Source organism: Podarcis vaucheri (assembly GCF_965113315.1).
Source record: "Podarcis vaucheri genome assembly, chromosome: 10".
In the NCBI taxonomy this organism is placed as follows: Eukaryota; Metazoa; Chordata; class Lepidosauria; order Squamata; family Lacertidae; genus Podarcis; species Podarcis vaucheri.
Window position 1 is genome coordinate 76,286,117 of NC_138748.1, and position 21,452 is coordinate 76,307,568.

The 21,452-nt window shown below is 45.6% G+C and overlaps 1 protein-coding gene across 2 annotated transcripts in view; it reads right to left on the reverse strand.

The window, feature by feature from the left end:
* The window catches only part of LOC309541244 (uncharacterized protein), a 182,839-nt gene that overhangs the window by 136,451 nt on the left and 24,936 nt on the right, over positions 1-21,452 (reverse strand). The window contains exon 1 of one of the 2 annotated variants that reach the window (XM_082238865.1): positions 16,453-16,509. The exons of the other annotated variant lie outside the window; for it this stretch is intronic. The gene's annotated coding sequence lies outside the window, so the exon portion shown is untranslated. Of the gene's footprint in view, positions 1-16,452; positions 16,510-21,452 lie in introns of those variants that run through there. 2 annotated transcript variants of the gene reach the window in all.

Below are 21,452 nucleotides of genomic sequence, written 5' to 3' on the forward strand. Positions count from 1 at the left end.
ATTCCTGCTCGCTGCCTTTTCCTGGCCAGCCGGAGAGATCACTGGAAAGGGAGGATTTCTTGACTCCAGAATCCATCATCGCAGACCCTTTTCATTCAGACCCAGAGATCTGCTCTTTGGACCAGTCTGCTTGGATCATGTGGGTCACCAGTGGATCATATCTTGATCATCACTGATGGGGGGGGGGCTCAGGAAGAATCTCCTGCCACGTGACTGGGGGAGTCTGGGGGCCGACGGGGGTCAGACAGGGCTGCTGTTTTGCTCTCTTTCCTATTTCAGCTCAGGTTTTCCTGGCAGAAGTTACATCTCATCAAGAAATGTGTCTACTTTGTAACCATCCAGGGAGTTGTGTTGCAAAGGCCATTTGCAGAAAGGTTTTGATAAGGAAAATTCTGGGTTGAGAGTCTACCCAAAAGCTCAGCTCATCAGGGTCCAAGTCCCCTGCGGGTCTGTGCGGTCAGTAAAAGAAGGAAATTCCAGTGAAGCAATTTGGAGTAAAAGAGCAGTCAGTAGACTGAGATCCTTTATTGTTGTGCAACAGGTTCAACAACAGCGAGTGAACCCAGAGCAGGGGGCGACACTGACTTTTAAAACTTTCCCACCATATCCCAGAATACCGTTCGCACAGCATCACCAATATATCTTTTTTGCAGTGCCTTTGGCCAGGGCACAGTCCGACCCCCCCCCCTGTAATCTTCATAGAACCCTAACCCAATGGTTGCCATTAATTTGATTCTGAATTGATTCTAGAATGTATTTTAATTAATTGACTGTGCAATTTTCTGTACACTGGGCTATTTTTACTTGTTGTTAGCCGCTCTGAGCCCGGCTTTGGCCAGGGAGGGTGGGATACAAATAAATTTATTATTATTATTATTATTATTATTATTATTATTATTATTATTACAGTGGGATGAAGATCATATGAACTTAAGGCATTTGCAAACAATGGCAAACAATGGTAATAATGGCAGAAGCCCACTGGAAAGTATACCAACAGTTTTCAACAAGATTAATCAATTTGGCCAAGTTGCAGGTGTTAAATTGAATAAAAATTGAAATAAATTGTTGGTAAAAATATGAGACAACAGAAGAAAAATGAGTAGAGACAGATAGCAGAGCTGGGGATAGAAAAGATGGTGAAATTTTTTGGAGTGTGGCAGACAACAAAAAATATAAACATTTTAAAAGATCATTATTGGTAATGAAAAATTCTGGGGTGAGAGACGACTCAACAGCCGAGCTCATCAGGGTGCTACTCCCCCGCGGGTCCATGTGGTCAGTAAAAGAAGGAACATGGTCAGTAGACCATGATCCTTATTGTTGTGCAACAGGTCCCCACAGGAGTAAGAACCCCGAGTAAGGGGTGACCCTCCTCTTTTAAAACTTCCCACAATATCCCAGAATACACTTGGAGCAGCATCACTGAGACATCATCACTACATCACTAGCATGTCGCAAAGGGGGAGGGGTCTACAAGGATGACACAAGGCCAACATTAGGTCTCTTTATCAGACCCCTTTCCCAACACCTCTTAACTCCCCATCACCGGAAGAACAATAAAACTCTTGACATCTCCTTGCCCTCAGGACTGGTCTGGAGATGGGCTTTCAGAACATCTGGCTTGCTCAACTGCCTCTGCAGATGTCCATTGTTTCCCCTGGTCACTCCCTGGATGGGGGGCTGTGTCTCTGGTCTTACGCTTGGGGGATTATGGCAGGATGCCCTGCTCCTGCTGCCTGTTAGATTTCCAGATCCGTGATTGCAGTCATGGCATTTTTGTCTATCACATGATGGTGTATGTTTTGACTCCACAGTGGGAAGTGATGGAGACTATGTTCCTGAAGTGAGACTATTGTCCTTTGTTCTCTCTCTTTGCTGTCTGATGCTAGAGAGAGAGGGAGCCGTGTTGCAGTGCTCCGTGTGTGTTTATATGTAAATAAAGTAGATTAGCCAAAATGCTGAGTTGCTGAGCTCTGTTACGCAAACTGCAAACACTCTGCAGATCCCTAAGTGTGCCGATGTCTGTTGGCATCAGTTGCTGTGAAGCTTTTGAAGCTCCCGAACGAATGACCAGGAGGGAGAGAACATGCCAGTCGGGCATGTGTCTCTACCAGGATCCTACTCGAGTGTAGGACGAGCGCTTGACACTGCTGATCTGATTTTCTGCTTCTTGGTTCACGGAGGGAGGTGGAGCCCAAATTCCCCTTTCTTTAATGGTCAAAATGGCGTTGGAATGAGGAGAGTCAGTTAAAGTATGGATTTTCTACACATTTATAAAGCTAGGTATCTTCCCCGAGCTGTCAAGTCGAATGGATACATTCAGGCATAATATTTGCAACATTATCATCATGGCTTTCCCAGTAGCCAAGGCCATGTTAAAAACTAGGCTGTGGGACATAGATCTCCAGGAACTAATCTCAGCTGCAGAAAAAACATGGTCCCCTCTTTATTTTCGACTCTCTAGGGTGCAGGAATTTAACCTTAATTATTTACAATTTTTGTTTAACCCGCAAGAAAAAAAGGGCTTTTTTTCTGCCTAGGTTCAAGTCTAATCCTCCTAATCTCCTTTGGGGCAGGTTTGTGGGTTTGGCAGAAGGAGATAGGATCTGCCCATGCGATGCCCACCTGGTGGAAACTCTAGCTCACATGGCCCTTAAATGTAAAATTTATGATGATCTCCGCCAACAATTTTTAGACCACCTATGCATTCCAACATGGAAACCAGAGAAGGAGGTTGTACACTTCTTATTCCAGGGGAGAGACCAGGAGCTCCCCAAGACAGTAGCTAAGTTCCTCTATTTGATTTTTTGTCGCCAAAGTACGCTACAGGATCCTGCCCTTGCTGGAGAGATGAAATAGATTGCCTCTTCTTCCCTTTGGCAAATGACTGTACTGTTGAAATGGCGACGAGATCGCACTGGCCTACTTATTCTGAATGTTTGTAAGTGATGCCAATAAAGGTCTGATGATTTGTAACATTGCAACAACTTTAGTTCCTTGTATCTGAAGAAGTGTGCATGCACACGAAAGCTCATACCAAGAACTAACTTAGTTGGTCTTTAAGGTGCTACTGGAAGGAATTTTTTTATTTTAACAACTTTAAAGATGTGGATCCCACTTGTCATTTCCATAACAGTGCAAAAAACCACAGTCACACGCAGACGCACCGTCTTGCATGCTTGAGTAGAGCAACTCCAGGCCATGAGCTAAGTATCAGCGGGGTAGGGGCCACGTGCAGAGCAATTCCCACACTGAGGTCAAAAACGCACACAGAGGCAGCAGGACTTCTTCAGTAATAGTTCACTGAGCTTTCAAAGCATACACTTCTCCCTGGGTCCCCAGTGAGGCACAAAACTTAGCTCCTGAGAGCAGATCCAGTTTCAGCAGTAAATAAAATAGAGCACACAGGATATCTAGGTCAGGCACACAAACCGGCAGAAGGGAGCAAAGGGAGGAAAGAGGCTGGAAGGACACAGGGCAAAGGATGTGTGTCTTTCGCTTCCTGTCGTCTGGGAGTGAAGTCAGGAACTCGGCATCTGGAACCAATCATCTAATTTATCTTTCAACGGACCATAAGATTTTAATCTAAATTGGTCCCCTACTTCCATCAAACTATCATTATACTTCAACCATGTATCTTTCATATTCAACCTCTTATGGGTCTTAGCTTCCAATGGTGATATCCATCTGGGTGTTTTCCTTTCTAACAAATCCCTGTATCTTATCCAAACATCATCTAAAGATTTTCTAATTATATGATTTTTAAATCCTTTGTGAGCTTTTAGCTTGTCATACCATAAATATGCATGCCATCCAAATACATTATCAAAACCTTCTAAATCCAAAACATCTGTATCTTCCAATAAATACCATTGTTTCAGCCAGCAAAAGGCTGCAGCTTCAAAGTAAATCCTTCAATCTGGCAGGGAGAAACCCCCTCTCTCTTTTCCATCTGTTAATAATTTAAACTTAATTCTGGGTTTCCCCCCCTGCCAGATAAATTTAGATAATATCTTTTGCCATTCCTTAAAACAATTCAACTTATCAATGATAGGGAGTACTTGGAACAAATATAACACCTTAGGCAATACATTCATCTTTATCACAGAAATTCAGCCCAACAAAGATAGTTTCAACCTTGTACAAATATCCAAATCTCTTTTGATATCTTTCCATAACTTTTCATAGTTGTCTTTGTACAAATGCATTTTTTGCAGTCATATTTACACCCAGATATTTCACCTTTTTCACAAACTTCAGCCCTGTGGGTTCCTCTAAATTAAGTTTTTCATGTATCATTATTTAACCCCTAAAAACTTTGGTTTTATTCTTATGCAATTTGAAACCTGCAACTTGTCCGAACTGTTGAATTGTCTTCAGTGCTTTAATTGCACTGATCTCAGGGTCCTGTAAAGTCAATACCAAATCATCAGCAAAGACTTTTAACTTATATTGTTTAGTTCCCACTACTATGCCTTTAACTTCCCCATCATTCCTTATCCTATTCAGCAGCACCTCTAGGACAGAAATAGAAAGCAGGGGGGGGGAGGAAGTGGGCACCCTTGCCTGGTTCCCTTCTCAATCCTAATTTCTTCTGAGACCACATTGTTAATTATAATTTTTGCTTTCTGCTCCAAGTAAATTGCATTAATACCATTAAAATTTTTTTGACCGATCCCCATATTACACAAGTTCTGTTTCATAAAACTCCAAGAAACATTATCAAAGGCTTTCTCTGCATCAATAAACATAAACATTGCTTTAGGATTCTTTTTTGCCTCTAATCTTTCCAGCACATTCCTAATATTATTTTTCATATGCCTCTCAGATAAAAAACCTGACTGATCTTTATGTATGTGCTTATTCAAAATCTTCTTCAATCTTGTAGCCAAAATATTTGCAAATATTTTATAATCCACATTCAACAAGGAAATTGGTCGCTGATTCCTTACTTGAGCTCTATCTGTATCTGGTTTGGGTATCAGAGTGATGAAGGCCTCTTTCCAGGACTCGGGTGCTTTGTCCCCCTTTAATATTTTGTTACAAACATCCATCAATGGTTGTATCAGCCAATCCTTAAATATTTTATAATACTTGGAAGTTAAAGCATCAGGTCCCAGTGCTTTGCCTATTTTCATTTGGGCAATAGGAGTATAGCATCTAGATCAAGGGAAGTAATAGTGCCACTGTATTCTGCTCTGGTCAGACCTCACCTGGAGTACTGTGTCCAGTTCTGGGCACCACAATTCAAGAAGGACACTGACAAACTGGAACGTGTCCAGAGGAGGGCAACCAAAATGGTCAAAGGCCTGGAAACGATGCCTTATGAGGAACGGCTAAGGGAGCTGGGCATGTTTAGCCTGGAGAAGAGGAGGTTAAGGGGTGATATGATAGCCATGTTCAAATATATAAAAGGATGTCACATAGAGGAGGGAGAAAGGTTGTTTTCTGCTGCTCCAGAGAAGCGGACACGGAGCAATGGATCCAAACTACAAGAAAGAAGATTCCACCTAAACATTAGGAAGAACTTCCTGACAGTAAGAGCTGTTTTGCTGCCAAGGAGTGTGGTGGAGTCTCCTCCTTTGGAGGTCTTTAAGCAGAGGCTTGACAACCATATGTCAGGAGTGCTCTGATGGTGTTTCCTGCTTGGAAGGGGGTTGGACTCGATGGCCCTTGTGGTCTCTTCCAACTCTATGATTCTATTATTCTAATTGCCCCTTCAACTTCTTGTCTTGTAACCAGTTCATTTAGTAGGCTTGTTTTGTCCGCTGGAATTTTCTGCAATCCATTTTTGTCCAAAAACTGTTCCATTTTATCCATTTTTCCTTTTTGTAAAGCTTCTTATAGTACTTTTGAAAACATTTTCTAATCTCTGTTGGGTTCTTAATATTCTTACCATCCTCCATAATATTAATTATTGTACTCTCCTTCTGTCCCCAAGCCAATAATTTTCTGCATTTATTTGCCGATGCAAAAGTCTTTTGTTTCATCAATATAATTTTTCATTCAATTTCTTGGTTTACTATTTGTGAAGACTAAGATTGTAATGCTTTAATTTCCTTTTGAATCTGTTGATTTTTTGGGTTACATCTTAGCTTTTTCTCTTTCTCCTTTGAGACAGAACTTTTTCCTTTTGCTCATTCTGATAGAATTCTGTTGAATCAAAATACCTGGCATTACCACTTTACTTGCACCCCTTGCTTCAATTCCAGGATTCAGGTTCAATTCAAAATAGTCCTTTAGGGTCTTTTGAGCTTTATTTATTTAATTCATTTCTCAGTAAAACATCATTCATCTGCCATCTAAAAGTACCCTGTAGAGACAATTTTAACTCTGTCAACACAGCACTACGATCAGAACAAGTCCTTGGGCAAATCTCTGATTTAGTGACTCTTGAGGTCAGGTCTTTAGTTAGCTGTCAGGGAATTGGAGGCTGTGAAAGAGCTGAGGGGCAAGTAGAGAGGCAAGAGTATCTGGTGGTGTGGGAAGGGGCCCCTAGTTCAGAGAATACCTGGGTCCCGGAGAGTTGTATCACTGATGAGGGTCTAGTGGAGGAGTTCCACAATTTCTTCCCCGACAAACCCAAACCCTGGGGTAGATTTTTCCAACAGGTGTTCGGGCCGACGGACGATGAAGAGGATTTCGAGGGATTCCCACCATCTGACGAAGAGGAAGAAGAAGAGGGAACACGAGGAACTGTGGGTTTGAGGGAGGACTGGAGGACGGTTTTTGAAGATACGGATGAGGAGGAGGGTAGTTTTCCAGGCTTCACCCCCGCCACTCCGGAGAAGGATAAATTGGGGGTGGTCGATTCTCCCGAGGGGGAGGGGGCCTTTGAGGAGGGGGTGGATGTCAGGGAATTGGAGGCTGCGAAAGAGCTGAGGGGGAAGCAGAGAGGCAAGTACAGAGAGCCCACGCCGGTCATTAGCAGTTTCTCTTCCACGTCAGAGGAAGCTGGGAGGGGGAGCCAGTGCTGGGAACCAGCCACTCACAGAGCAGAGGAAGCAAGAGGCGTGGACTCAGGAAATGGGCTTGCTGGGGGAGGCGTAAAAAAAGTCAGACGATTCATCTGACTCCAAGAGATGAAGTGTGTTTTTGAACTCTTGTAACTGCTTTGAAGCTTAGCAATAAATCTCTTGTACAGAGATGGCTGTGTGCTCAGAGCATTATCTCAGCTAGCTTGTCAGCACATTAGCCATATATAATCCAAACGTAAAAGGTACACACAATACAGTCCTTTTGATGTTGGAAAAATTGACCGCTAATGCCTCACAGTCTCGCAGCTTCGTATAATCACAGGAAGCTTTTTCTCCGATGTGTCGCAGCTCCAACCCCCTCGTTCTCGGAGCTCAAAAGCAGAACTTTCCAGGGAGGGGGGAGCCCACTTTTGACACCTGCCAGATTCCATGTCCTCAAAATGCTCGATTTGAGGTTTTCCCGGGGGTCTGCTGCGCTGGAGCAGTTTCCCCTGCCTTTGATATACCGAGGTCTCCTCCGATAAAGAGATCTCCAACTGTGATGGCGAGCAATCAACCAGAAGCCCTTCATGAAGCAAAGCTTTCTGCCGGCTGCTTTGAGGCAAATGTGCATCCCAGAAACACACACTGTGATTTGTGGTGTATTGCCATATCCATTGTTTTCCAAAGGTTATCACAATGTAGTCTAGAAACTGGTATAGGATGAGATCAATATATGCCCAGCCCTAATCCTCACTCACCACCAGAAATACAGATTCACCCTCTCCCCCTCACTATCAAAAGGCACCTTACATCTAAAATTATACTCATTATTGTGGGATATTACCTTCATTATTTCATTACTATACAGTTTTACATATAAACACCAGAACAAATACATGACATGCTTTGAAGATGGATTTTCTGTTGAGTTCATTGCTGTGAAGAAGAGTAAACTCTGAAAGGAACCCGTTCCTCACTCCATACATTTTAATGGGTTCTCCACTCTGAGAAGAAGAAGAAGAGTTTGGATTTGATATCCCGCTTTATCACTACCCGAAGGAGTCTCAAAGTGGCTAACATTCTCCTTTCCCTTCCTCTGTGAGATGAGTGGTGCTGAGACAATTCAAAGAAGTGTGACTGGCCCAAGGTCACCCAGCAGCTGCATGTGGAGGAGCGGAGACGCAAACACGGTTCCCCAGATTACGAACCACTCTTAACCACTACACCACACTGGCTCTTAGATGTTCCTTAAACACTCCATTATAACTAAAGCACTTTCTGCAATCTTTCCCTTTAAACAGCTTCTCCTCTTTGAGGGTTGATGGGTTTGTAGGGTGTCAACTGTTAAAGTTCTTCCTGTCCATGAGTCTGTAGATGTAGGATTCCACTAGGACTGAACCTCTACCTACTTTCCTGATATTTATATGGTTTGTCTTTTGTGTGAGTTTGTTGACATAAATCAAGGGTTCCACTCGGACTGAAGCTCCTTCCACAGGCCATACATTTAAACAGTTTCTGCCCTGTGTGTCTGCTGATGTCTTCTAAGGTGTCCATTCTGACTGAAGCTCTTTCCACACTCCATACATTTAAATCGTTTCTTACTGATGTGAGTCTGTTGATGTACTCTCAGGTTTCCACTATAACTGAAGCTCTTTCCACACTCCATACATTTAAAAGGTTTCTCTCCTGTGTGAGTCTGTTGATGTTGTCTAAGGTGTGCACTCTGACTGAAGTTCTTTCCACAATCGATACATTTATATGGTTTCTGCCCTGTATGAGTCCGTTGATGTTGTCTAAGGTGTCCACTCTGACTGAAGTTCTTTCCACACTCCATACACTGAAACGGTTTCATCCCTGTGTGAGTTCGTTGATGTGTTCTAAGGCTTCCACTATGACTAAAACTCTTTCCACACTCCATACATTTATATGGTTTCTCTCCTATGTGAGTCCATTGATGTTGTCTAAGGTGTCCACTCTGACTGAAGTTCTTTCCACACTCCATACATTTAAATGGTTTCTCTCCTGTGTGAGTCCGTTGATGTTGTCTAAGGCCTGCATCGTAACTAAAGCTCTTTCCACACTCCATGCATTTAAATGGTTTCTCCCCTGTGTGAGTCCGTTGATGTGATCTAACCTCTCCACTCTGACTGAAGCTCTTTCCACACTCCATACATGTATATGGTTTCTCCCCCGTATGAGTCCGTTGATGTATTCTAAGGTTTCCAATCTGAATGAAGCTCTTTCCACACTCCATACATCTAATTGGTTTCTCACCTGTGTGAGTTTGATGGTGTAAAGTTAGGTGCGCATTTTGACTAAAGCTCTTTCCACACTCCATGCATTTAAATGGTTTCTCCCCAGTGTGTGTCCGTTGATGTTGTCTAAGGTTTGAACTGAAACTGAAGCTCTTTCCACACTCCATACATTTAAATGGTTTCTCTCCTGTGTGAAAATGTTGATGTTTTCTAAGGGTTCCACTATCACTAAAGCTCTTTCCACAAGCCATGCATTTAAACGGTTTCTCCCCTGTATGTGTACGTTGATGTATTCTAAGGTTTCCATTCTGACTGAAGCTCTTTCCACACTCCATACATTTAAATGGTTTCTCCCCTGTGTGAATCCGTTGATGTGTTTTAAGGTCTCCATTCTGACTGAAGCTCTTTCCACACTCCATACATTTAAATGGTTTCTCCCCTGTGTGAATCCGTTGATGTGTTTTAAGGTCTCCATTCTGACTGAAGCTCTTTCCGCAGTCAATGCATTGGAATCCTTTCTTACCCATGGCAGTCCGCTGATGTATTCTAGGTTTTTCACTATCAGTGAAACTCTTTCCACACTTCAAGTCTTTAAAAGTTTTCTCTCCTGTGAGTTTATTGATGTGAGCTATGTGTGCTCATTCAGTGAAGCATATTCCACATTTCTCACATTTCAATGTCTATTCCCGTCCCCTGGAATTCTGACATTCTTCTGTAACACCTTCTTCAGAGTGGGCAGAGAGGAAGTCCTTTTTGGATTCCAAGGAAGAGAACAAAGGGAAAAGAACAAATCAAACACCATTTGCCCCTTCTCTTATTTCACACATCTCCTACATTCCCCCACTTCCTACCCATGTCCCCAATTTTTATGAAATAATAATAATAATAATAATAATAATAATAATAATAATAATTTATTATTTATACCCTGCCCATCTGGCTGGGCTTCCCCAGCCACTCTGGGCAGCTTCCAGAAAAACATTAAAATACTGTAATACCTCAAACATTAAAAGCTTCCCTAAAAAGGGCTGCCTTCAGATGTCTTCTAAAAGTCTGGTAGTTGTTGTTCTCTTTGACATCTGGTGGGAGGGCGTTCTACAGGGAGGGTGCCACTACCGAGAAGGCCCTCTGCCTGGTTCCCTGTAACTTTGCTTCTCGCAGTGAGGGAACCGCCAGAAGGCCCTCAGAGCTAGACCTCAGTGTCCAGGCAGAACAATGAGGCGTGGAGACACTCCTTCAGGTATACTGGACCGAGGACGTTTAGGGCTTTAAAGGTCAGCACAAACACTTTGAATTGTGCTCGGAAACGTACTGGCAGCCAATGTAGGTCTTTCAAGACCGGTGTTATGTGGTCTCGGTAGCCACTCCCAGTCCCCAGTCCCCAGTCTAGCTGCTGCATTGTGGATTAGTTTTAGTTTCTGGGTCACCTTCAAAGGTAGCCCCACGTATAGCGCATTGAGTCCAAGCGAGAGATAACCAGAGCATGCACCACTCTGGCAAGGCAGTCCACAGGCAGATAGGGTCTCAGTCTGTGTACCAGATAGAGCTGGTAGACAGCTGTCCTGGACACAGAATTGACCTGCGCCTCCATGGACAGCTGTGAGTCCAAAATGACTCCCAGGCTGCACACCTGGGCCTTCAGGGGCACAGTTACCCCATTCAGGACCAGGAAATCCTCCACACCTGCCCACCTCCCCCAAAAGCAGTACTGCTATCTTGTCAGGATTCAACCTCAATCTGTTAGCCGCCATCCATCCTCCAACCGCCTCCAGACACTCACACAGGACCTTCACTGCCTTCACTGGTTCTGATTTGAAAGAGAGGTAGAGCTGGGTATCACCCGCATATGGATGAACACCCAGCCCAAACCCCCTGATGATCTCTCCCAGCGACTTCATGTAGATGTTGAAAAGCATGGGGGAGAGTACAGAATCCTGAGGCACCCCACAAGTGAGAGCCCAGTGTTCTGAACACTCATCCCCCAACACCATTTTCTGGACACGGCCCAGGAGAAAGGAGCGGAACCACTGTATGACAGTACCCCCAGCTCCCAGCCCCTCAAGACGGTCCAGAAGGATGTTATGCTCAATGGTATCAAACGCCGCTGAGAGATCCAGCAGAACTAGGAAACCTTTGTCCCTAGCCCATCAGAGATCATCAACCAGTGCGACCAAGGCAGTTTCAGTCCCATGATGAGGCCTGAATCCCAACTGGAAGGGATCCAAATGGTCCGCTTCTTCCAGGCGTGCCTGGAGTTGTTCAGCAACTACTCGCTCAATCACCTTGCCCAAGAATGGAATATTTGAGACTCAGCGATAGTTGGGCATCATGGCCGCATCTAAAAATGGTTTTTTAAGAAGCGGTTTAAGAACTGCCTCTTTCAGCGGGTCTGGAAAGGCTCCCTCATGGAGGGAAGCATTCACCACCCCACAAAGCCCATCGCCCAGTCCTTCCCGGCTTGCTTTTATAAGCCAGGATGGGCAAGGATCCAGGAGACAAGTGGTTGGTTTCACGCGTCCAAGCAGCCTGTCCACATCATTGGGGGTAACAGGTTGGAATTGATCCCACACAACTTGACTAGACAGACTCTAGCACTCTCCCACCCCGGCCCTGATGCCACGGTGGTGTCTACCTGAGCGACCTGAGTGAATCTGAGCGACTTTATCTGAAAAAAACTTTGCAAAATCATTGCAGGAGATCATGTGGGCCGCACTGAGCCCTGATGGAGCAGGTGGTTCTGCTAAATTGTGAACCACCTGAAAAAGTCTCCTGCTGCTGTTTTCTGCAGATGCAATAGAGGCGGTGAAGAAAGTAGTCTTCGCCGTCACTACCGCAACTTGGTAGGCTCAACATTCAGCTCTAACCCGTGTCTGGTCAGCTTCAGAATGGGTCATCCGCCACCGGTGCTCTAGCCAAATCGGTCCCACTTCCCTGCAGAGGGGAAGGGTCGCGGAGAAGTCCAGTTGCACCAGGAAGTGATCTGACCATGGCACTTCTTTTGTTTTGCTTTTACTTAGTGTCAGATCACAAACATCCATAGAGGTAAACACCAGGTCCAAGGCATGTCCGCGGCTATGGGTTGGGCCAGACTTATTCAGGGACAGCCCCATGGAGGCCATGCTTTCCACGAAGTCCCGAGCGGCCCCTTGTAAGGTCGTGTCGGCATGGATGTTAAAATCCCCTAGGACAACCAAACTAGGTGTCTCCAGGAGAACATCCACCACGACCTCAAGCAGCTCGGGCAGGAAATCCTTGGTGAAGCGGGGGGGGAGGGTTGGTACACCAACAGGAATCCTGTACTGCCCCTATTGCCCAACTTCCAGAACATGCACTCAGAAAACTGGGTCTTCTCAATAGGATGCCTGGTGCAAACTAATGACTTCCTAAAAATCACGGCAACCCCCCCTCCCCGCCCACATGACCTGGGTTGCTGTGTGTAAGAGAAACCTGGTGGACAAGCAGCGGCAAGGACAGGCCCATCTGCTTCATCCAACCAAGCCTCTGTTACACATGCCAGGTCAAGTCCTCCATCCACGATCAAGTCATGGATCACAATGGTTTTATGGATCATTGACCTGGCATTGCACAGCAGCACCTTCAGGTTGTGTGGGTATCCCTTTGCTGATTCCAGTATCCCGTCTGGTCAAGACCAGACCTGGAGGCAGGGATAGTCCTCAAACAATGACTAAGCCCACTTCCTCGGTAATGACGTGGTCTGGTCTTAGCGTAACTCCTCCTCCTACCCGTGATCACTGAGATTGGTTGTCCCAGTACATCCCCCCCCGTGGAACCTGCTCCAGCCATTTTGTTTGTTGGGATCCACTCCCAGGCAGCCCTGACCCCTCCCCTTAAAATCAAATTAAAACCTATACAAAAAACAAACTAAGAAAACAATAAAACAAAAAAAAAAGAATGTTACAAACACACCATAATTAAATTAAATAAATTTCCGCACCCAACTAAACACCACCCCACTCCTCTTACGCACAGCAAATGAAAAAGCAATGTCATCAAATGATAGTAATGCAGCAGCAACCTTTCCTAATCCTCAATCATCGTTAATAGCACAGCATGATCTTGGAATACAGCCTTTTCAAATCAATTGTTTCCTCACAGGAAAGGCAGCTGCTCTCTGTTCATGCAGGCCCTCTCTTTCTCTGGTCCATCGTTCCTTTGGACATTCCCCATCCTCTGCATCATAAAGACACTGAGGTCCAGCTCCGAGGGCCTTCTGGCGGTTCCCTCATTGTGAGAAATGAGGTTGCAGGGAACCAGACAGGGGGCCTTCTCGGTGGTGGCGCCCACCCTGTGGAACACCCTCCCGTCAGATGTGAAGGAAATAAGCAGCTATCCTATCTTTAAAAGACATCTGAAGGCAGCCCTGTTCAGGGAGGTTTTTAATATTTAACGCTGTACTGTTTAAACATTTGATTGGGAGCTGCCCAGAGTGGCTGGGGAAACTCAGCCAGATGGGCGGGGTATAAATAATAAATTATTATTATTATATTATTATTATAATCCTCCATCCAGCCCTGTTTCCACCTCTAGATCTTCATGAGTCACCTTCACAGTCCCAATGGCCTCAAGAGGTCCAAGTGGACCATTTTGGGAGACCCAGGTCTTCGTCTTTTCCAGGGACTGTGGTCTGGGTCAGTCAGAGAACTAGTGGCAAGGCTTGGTGCTTGGCGCCAGCTGAATGGGGGCTCAGGGAAGCTCCTGTTCTGGGAGATGGACCTCCATCTACATGCCTCACATTGCGTGGAGAGAGCAGGAGAAGCAGAAGAGAAGCAGCTGGCAAATGGGAAACACCCCACCCCAATGGTTCTTTATAATGTTGATGTGCTGCCTGATCTCGTGCCTGTCTTCTGACACAGGACTACCCTAATTTGGCACTGACAAAGCTGCATATTCCAGGCAAAGGGATAACTGTACTTAATGAAAAGTTCAACCTTGTAACGCTGTCCTAAAGGATCTTCACTCGCTCTCAGTGCATTTCCGAGCACAATTCAAACTGCTTGTGCTGATCTTTAAAGTGTCATGGTTGCATCTTTCAGGCAAGAAAAGTATTGATCTAACATATAGAGATCATTCCTAGTCTATTGGTTCAAGGAGGTCCTAGTAGTTTTGCTCTGTGTGATTCAAAGTGGTGTTTTCTCTAGCTGGAGCATTTTAGCTGCTAAGGGAGTTTCCTTTCTGCTGAGAGCAGGTGGTGGAATAAGTTGTTATGAGATTATGCTGAACCTTCCTTGTTTTGGGAACCAGAAGAAACTGGTTTAAACTGGAGTGAGCCAGGCTTGTTATCCGGTCCCAAGGTTACTCTGACATGGAATTGTCTATAAATCGCAGTATTGAAAGGCGCCTGGTCCCACTTCCTATTCTGCTATTCTCTACTCTTCTTGTGTCTTTATTACTTGAGTGCTGTTTTGGTAAGCTAAGTTAGGGTTTTACTGTAAATTCAGTTTTTGGATTGTTATGATTCTTTGCCTTCAGTACTAAATTTATCTGCTGAATGGATTTTTTTGCTGCTTCTGAGTGTTTTTTCCTATTCTGCTAACTGTATGTCGGACTTGGAGATCATTATGGAGGAGGAAGATCTGCAACCTAAAGCCCTCAACCAACTTGGCCCTGTAGACCTGAAGGAGCGTCTCCACCCCCATCCTTCACTCTGAACACTGAGGTCCTCCTCTGAGGTCCTCCTGATGGTCCCCTCTCTGTGATAAGTGAGGGTACAGGGAAGCAGGCAGAAGGCCTTCTTGGTGGTGGCGCCCACCCTGTGGAACACCGTCCCTTCAGAGGTCAAGGAAATGAACAACTACCTGACATTTGGAAGACAGCTGAAGGCAGCCCTGTGTCAGGAGGTCTATAATGTTTGATGTTTTCCTGTCTTTTATATGTACTGGAAGCTGCCCAGAGTGGCTGGGGAAACCCAACCAGATGGGCAAGGTATAAATACTACAATTATTATTCTTTTGTGGTTTTTTTGTAGTTATTTTGGAATTTGTACTGCAATATTAGCTCAAGAAATGTTATGGGTGGAGAAAATCACAGGGTTGCCATAAACTATAATCCCACCCACAAACTCCCATTCACATACAGTCTGTAAATTTGGGGAGGTCACACACCTCACCTGTGCTAATATTGGCAGTCTTTGGCCTGCACAGGCACACCCGGTGTGTAGAGCCTCCGGCCACAGGCACTGTCTATCAGGAAAATGGGTCCTTTGACTGGGAAGATTCATGCAGTCGCTGTCATCAGATGATGATGCGTTGTATCTCAGCTTGTCAGTCACTCTGACACTGCCTTCAAAGAATAAGAGGAACAGAAATGTGTTCGAGGTGCAACTTCTCTATCAGCCCTGAGAGCCATTCCATGGACTCTGCACCCGTTTCTGATGACAGGTGTACATTATCCTAATCCTCAGTAGAAAAGACAATAAAGATGGAAGCCTGAGAGAGAGGAAAAGGTTTCTGGCTGCTTCCTGGGTGGGATTGCGGAAACCAAGAGCCGCTTCTGAGAAGGCCTCCCCCTCCCCTCTTCCTCTCGGGATTTCCTCTCCTCTCCAGGGGACCAATGGTTGGACTGGGCAGAATCATTGTCTGGACAGGGCAGGGGCTTATGGGGTGGGAAGAGGATGGAGATTGCAGGAAGGAAGGGGTGGGGGGACAGGACCCCCACTTTCCAGGGATCCTTCTCTGGTCGCCTTGAAGGGGGGGCCCATTCCTGGGCGGGAGGGAGAAGCCAAGGTGGCCCCTCCGGAGATTCATCGTGGGCGTCATGATGGAGATGTCTCCCCAAAGACTGGTCTTCCTCTCCCCCCCCCATTGCTGCGCTTCCCTGACCCGGGGATGCCCCCTCCCTTCTCCCCCCACTTCCATGACCCCCTCTCTTTCTCCCGGAGTCTCGCCTCAACCCAGACGCCCCCTTGGCCCGGCTCACCCCTCGCCCTGCACGACCCATCTCTCCGTCCCTATTGCCCCCCAAGATGAGCCGGGGAGAAACAGGGGGGTCTCTATCCAGGCGCCTCCCTCACCCCTTAACCCTTTCCTGGCCCGCTTCTCTCCGCGCCCCAGGGATGCCTGCGCGGGGGAAACGGGGCCAGGGAGTCCTCGTGGGTGGGCGCCCCATCTCCGCCCCTTCGCAGCAGGCGTGCCGGGATCCAGGCCCCACGGAAGGCGCTTTGGGGAGCTGGCGGGGGTCTCTGGGTCCTCTTCTCCCCCTCCCTCCGACCCCTTTACCTCTTTGTCCTCGCTCCCGATCCTCCTTTCCTTTCCTGCAACATCCACGTGGGTGGGGAGGATTTACCTGCCGCCCCTCCTCCGCTTTGAGAACGCGCGCGCACCTAGAGCTACGGGCAGAGCAGCAATCCGGAGTGGAAGCTCCACTTCCGGGAGAAGCAGGCAGAGTTGGAGGGGGCTCACACCCCCCAGTCCTGGAACAGAAGAGCCGGATTGGAGGAGGAGGAGCAATGTATTGGGGGAGGGATTTGGGGTGGTGGGGGCGGGGTGAGAGGAGGATGTGCAGGGAGGGGAGGGAACGTTTGAGTGGGGGGGGGAGGAGAGGAAGGTTCCCCCCTTCCTTTAGTGGATTGGAGAGCGGGGGAGGGGCTGATCCCGGAGATCCAGCTGCCAAGTGGGATCCCCCCCCCAAGTGCAACATCCTCCCCGCCCCCACCCCACGAGCTTAGATCCCTCCGTCTTTTAGGTCTTGGTGCTGTTCAAACCAGGAATGGAGGGGGGCAGCTAAAAGACTCCCCCCAAATCCCAGCTCCCCACCCCAGCCTCGGACTCAGGCCAGGACAAGGACCGTGGACACAGGCCCCGTCCCTGCGCAACAGCCAAGAGGCTCAGAAAAGCAGCCGATACAACTGGAGCCAGAAGAGGATTCCATGTGTCAAGGGAGAAATCTGCGGACGTGTTTGTACGCTTGGGGGAGTATGGCTGCCTTGTGTCAAGTCTCCTCCCTTTGATAGTCCTTCCCTCACGGTGTAAAATAAAAGTGGAACGGTGCAGATCCGATGTACGGCTGATTTTCTATGAATTTATAACAGAAGTGTTGCCTATGTCTAGTGTGTGTGTGTGTGTGTACAAATTGAATGATTGGGGGGGGGGGTTGTTCCTGCCACACATGAATCCCAATTCCAAAGAAGGGCAGTGCCAAAGAATGCACCAATTACCGCACAATTGCACTCATTTCACAGGCTAGCAAGGTTATGCTTAAAATGCTACAAGGCAGGCTTAAGTAGTATGTGGACCGAGAACTCCCAGAAGTGCAAGCTGGATTTCGAAGAGGCAGAGGAACCAGAGACCAAATTGCAAACATGCGCTGGATTATGGAGAAAGCTAGAGAGTTCCAGAAAGACATCTACTTCTGCTTCATTGACTATGCAAAAGCCTTTGACTGTGTCGACCACAGCAAACTATGGCAAGTTCTTAAAGAAATGGGAGTGCCTGATCACCTCATCTGTCTCCTGAGAAATCTCTTTGTGGGACAAGAAGCTACAGTTAGAACTGGAACAACTGATTGGTTCAAAATTGGGAAAGGAGTTTGACAAGGCTGTATATTGTCTCCCTGCTTATTTAACTTATATGCAGAATTCATCATGCGAAAGGCTGGACAGGATGAATCCTGTAATAAAAAAATTAAGGTCTCATATATATATATAATAAATGTTCATAAATGTACCAAGCAAGCACATTCATAGATATGTGGACCACATGTCTGGAGCAGCACAGGAAGACCGTCCTGAAACCATTTTGACTCCCAATCTGACCAAATGTTTTCTCTGCAAGGAGGGAGGGGGTGAGGGAACCTTCCCATTGTCTCAGGAATTGGGAAATCACCATCTCAAAGGAATGGCCAGACTACCAGGAAAGGGAATCAGATAAGCCATTATCAGATAACCTGGCAGACAGGAAAAATGACAACATTCACATTTCTGTTGCAGACCGCCTTTTCTGTGATGTAGGTATGATGTTTGAGGGGGGTGGTCTGGGGTTACACCCCTTCTGTGATGTATGGAGGGGTGGTCTGGAGCTCCGGGGCAGGGAATTTAAAATGTCTATATAAGGGCTGGCACGCCTTGGTTGGGGGTCCTCCTCAGGGGATCACCCTGTTGCAGCAGATCAATCAAGATCAGGCTTACTAGCTGCTTTGCTTCTCAATAGTCTCTGGATGTATCTGCTCTTTTCTCCTACCGATGGAGAACCTACAAGGGACTCTATAAAGGGCTCTTGTGTCCCCCATAAGGGAAGAAGGGTAGCTTTTGTTTACAACAGATGGCACCCCAGTTGGGACCTTCGGTTGGCCAGATTCAAGGGGGCACAAGGAAGGACCGGTGATCCAGCGCGCAGCAGGCCATTTGCCAGGAGGAGCCACCAGTCCTCTAGTGACCCCAGGGTCTGGAAAGAAGTGGAGTTCCAGCAGGGCTAACCAGAGGAAGCAACACTTGATCAGGCCGGCCTCAAATTTATTTTTAAAAATAATCTTTATTGATTTAAATTACACACATATACAAAGAATTTGCAATCTCATACTGCAAAAAAAGAAAATTAAAGAAAAAAACAATGAAGAATAAAGAAAAGAAGAAAATACAGAAAAAGAAAGAAGAAGCAGATTTATGTGCATGAAAAAATTTAATCTTCCTAATTAAATAAAAAAGACTTCTGACAAAACGAGTCTTCCAATCATTCTCATTGTACTGTTTATACTGTCGTTTTTTTCGCACAGTTTTATATTCTTTAATATTGTTCCCGTCTACTCCACAAACAGTATTTGTTGTGTTTACAAGTATCACTCAAGTTCTGCTAATATGGTGTGGTTGGTACAATATCATCTTCTATAATCCTTAAACACTCTCCCTTCTCCAAATATTTTCCGGTTCAGTACTCCTCTAACTCTTCCCATCAGTTTTGCTTGTAAATATTCTAACATGAGTATCTGCCAATCTGTAATTGTCAGTATTGTTTTCCACTTCCTCGCCACACGTATTCTTGCTTCTGTGGTGACATACATGAACAGCGGTCTTATTTCTTTTTTAATTTGTAATGGTAAAATGCCTAAAAGAAAGATCTCTGGTTGTTGTTGTTCTTTAAGTGAGTCTGAATAATTTCTTGAATTCATTATAGATATTATCCCAGAATTCCCTAATGATTGCACAAGTCCACCACATGCATGACCCCACATCTATTTTACATCTCCAGCAAGTCGGTGACCCTCCGTTATACATTTTCGCTAGTTTTGAGCGGGTACGATGTCATCTACAGAACATCTTCATGATGTTCTCCCTAAGGTTATAGCATGCTGTGAATTTAATATCTGCCTTCCGCAATCTCTCCCATTGATATATATATATATATATATATATTGTATCCAAAATCCTGTGCCTGTTTCACCATAACTGCCTTGACTGGCTCTTCTTTCCCATTCCAAAAGGTAATCATAGATTTTTGGAATATTTTTTCCTTTCATAAAAATTAATCCTCTTACAAATTTAGAAGTTTCTTTTGCAATTCCTTGCTTTAAATCCATGGCCAATCTTTGGTGTAACTGAAAATATTGTAACCAATCCGTTAGGTGATTTTTAATTTAATCCTATTTTTTCAATGTAGGCTTGTCTTTATCTATTTCTAGGATTAATCCTAACGTAGGCCAATCTGCTTTCATATTTCTTTTTCTTACTGCCCTGGCTTCTCTTGGTGATGTCCACAAGGGTATTTTTGGCTCAAGTATTCCTTTATATTTATTCCAGATTTTATATCACAATTTCCTTATCACACGGCTCAAAAATCCCCTGTGGACCTTCACTTTTTCGTATATTAAAGAAGCGTGCCATCCAGACCGATTCTCGTGGCCTTCCAAGTCTAATAGGTCCGTATCTTTTGGTGTAATCCAGTCTTTTATCCAAACCAATCCTGCCGCCACATGGTAGAATTCCAAATCTGGCAATGCAAAACCTCCTCTCTCCTTTTCATCTGTTAGTAACTGGTGTTTAATTCTCGGTTTCTTTCCACTCCATATAAATCTAGATATTTCCCTTTTCCACTCCTTAAAACAATTCATTCCTCCTAAAATGGGCATTGTTTGGAATAAGAAAATCATTTTGGGGAGGATAGTCATTTTCACAACTGAGACTCTTCCCTTTGGGGAGGATATTATTTTTCACAACCGAGAGATGGAGTTTGGTCCAGGTTTCCATATTTTAAAAAAAACTTTATTTCAATACTTTACTATAATCATCCTCATATACATTTAAACTTTTATTTGAAATCCAGATTCCCAAGTATTTTACCTTATTTTTAATTCCCAGGCCTGTTTTTTCTTGAAGTTCTTTTTTTTTCTTCCATTGTGAGGCTTTTTGTCAGTAATTTAGTTTTTTGGAAGTTTATTTTCAGCCCCAGGCTGGCCATGAATTGATCTAGCAAAAGACCCCGGGGTGGCCAGGAGCAGCGCATGCGGACGTGAGTCTAGGAAGGGAGAAGATTGTGGGCGGAATTCTCTGAAACACCCAGAAACCCAGATTCTCATCCTTGGCTGTCTCTTTTCCTGACGGTCTTCACTCCCAGCCTTCCTGGCAAGAGGTAGCTAGGAGGGGGAGGGGAGAAAGGGAGACTTGGGGTTCTGCAATTAGAGGGGCAATTAACTGCAAGGAGAGAACCCCAATCAAAGCTCTCATTCTCTGTCGGGGAACCTGAGATCTGAAACTTTTCCTTTTCCCCAAGGAAGACGCCCCAAGGCTGGTCCAAGTGGCCACTTTGGATAGCAAGGGACTTGGACTCGGTTTCCAATTTCTCTTTTTCTCCTAAATGCAGCTGCACCGGCAGCACCAAGATCCAGAAGGAAGTGACTGGTGCGCGTCAGAGCGCAAGGGTGTTTATAGCTCCTTTCCGTTCTCTCTGGAGCAGCCGGATTTGGCACTGGGCTGCCAGGCGTCCAATGGAAAGGGACTCTTTTCCCTAGAGTGTAAGAGGCAGAAAAGGTTGCTGGGACCCCATGGTAAATAAAGGGAGGGAGAAGGACTTTGTAGAGTCCTTCATAGAGGAGACGAACGACTGTCAGGTCAGGAAAGACCTGGGAAAAGGCTGGCGGGTTTTTGCTTTGGTTTTGGCTTTGGTTGAAAAATGGGATCCCCACATTCTAAGAGTTCTAACCGCCAGACTCAAAGGCATGGGCTGGTCGCAGCAGGAGGGGGAGTCTCCCTGGATGCTTCAGCAGCCGGCCTCCTCTGGGTCTCCTGGCC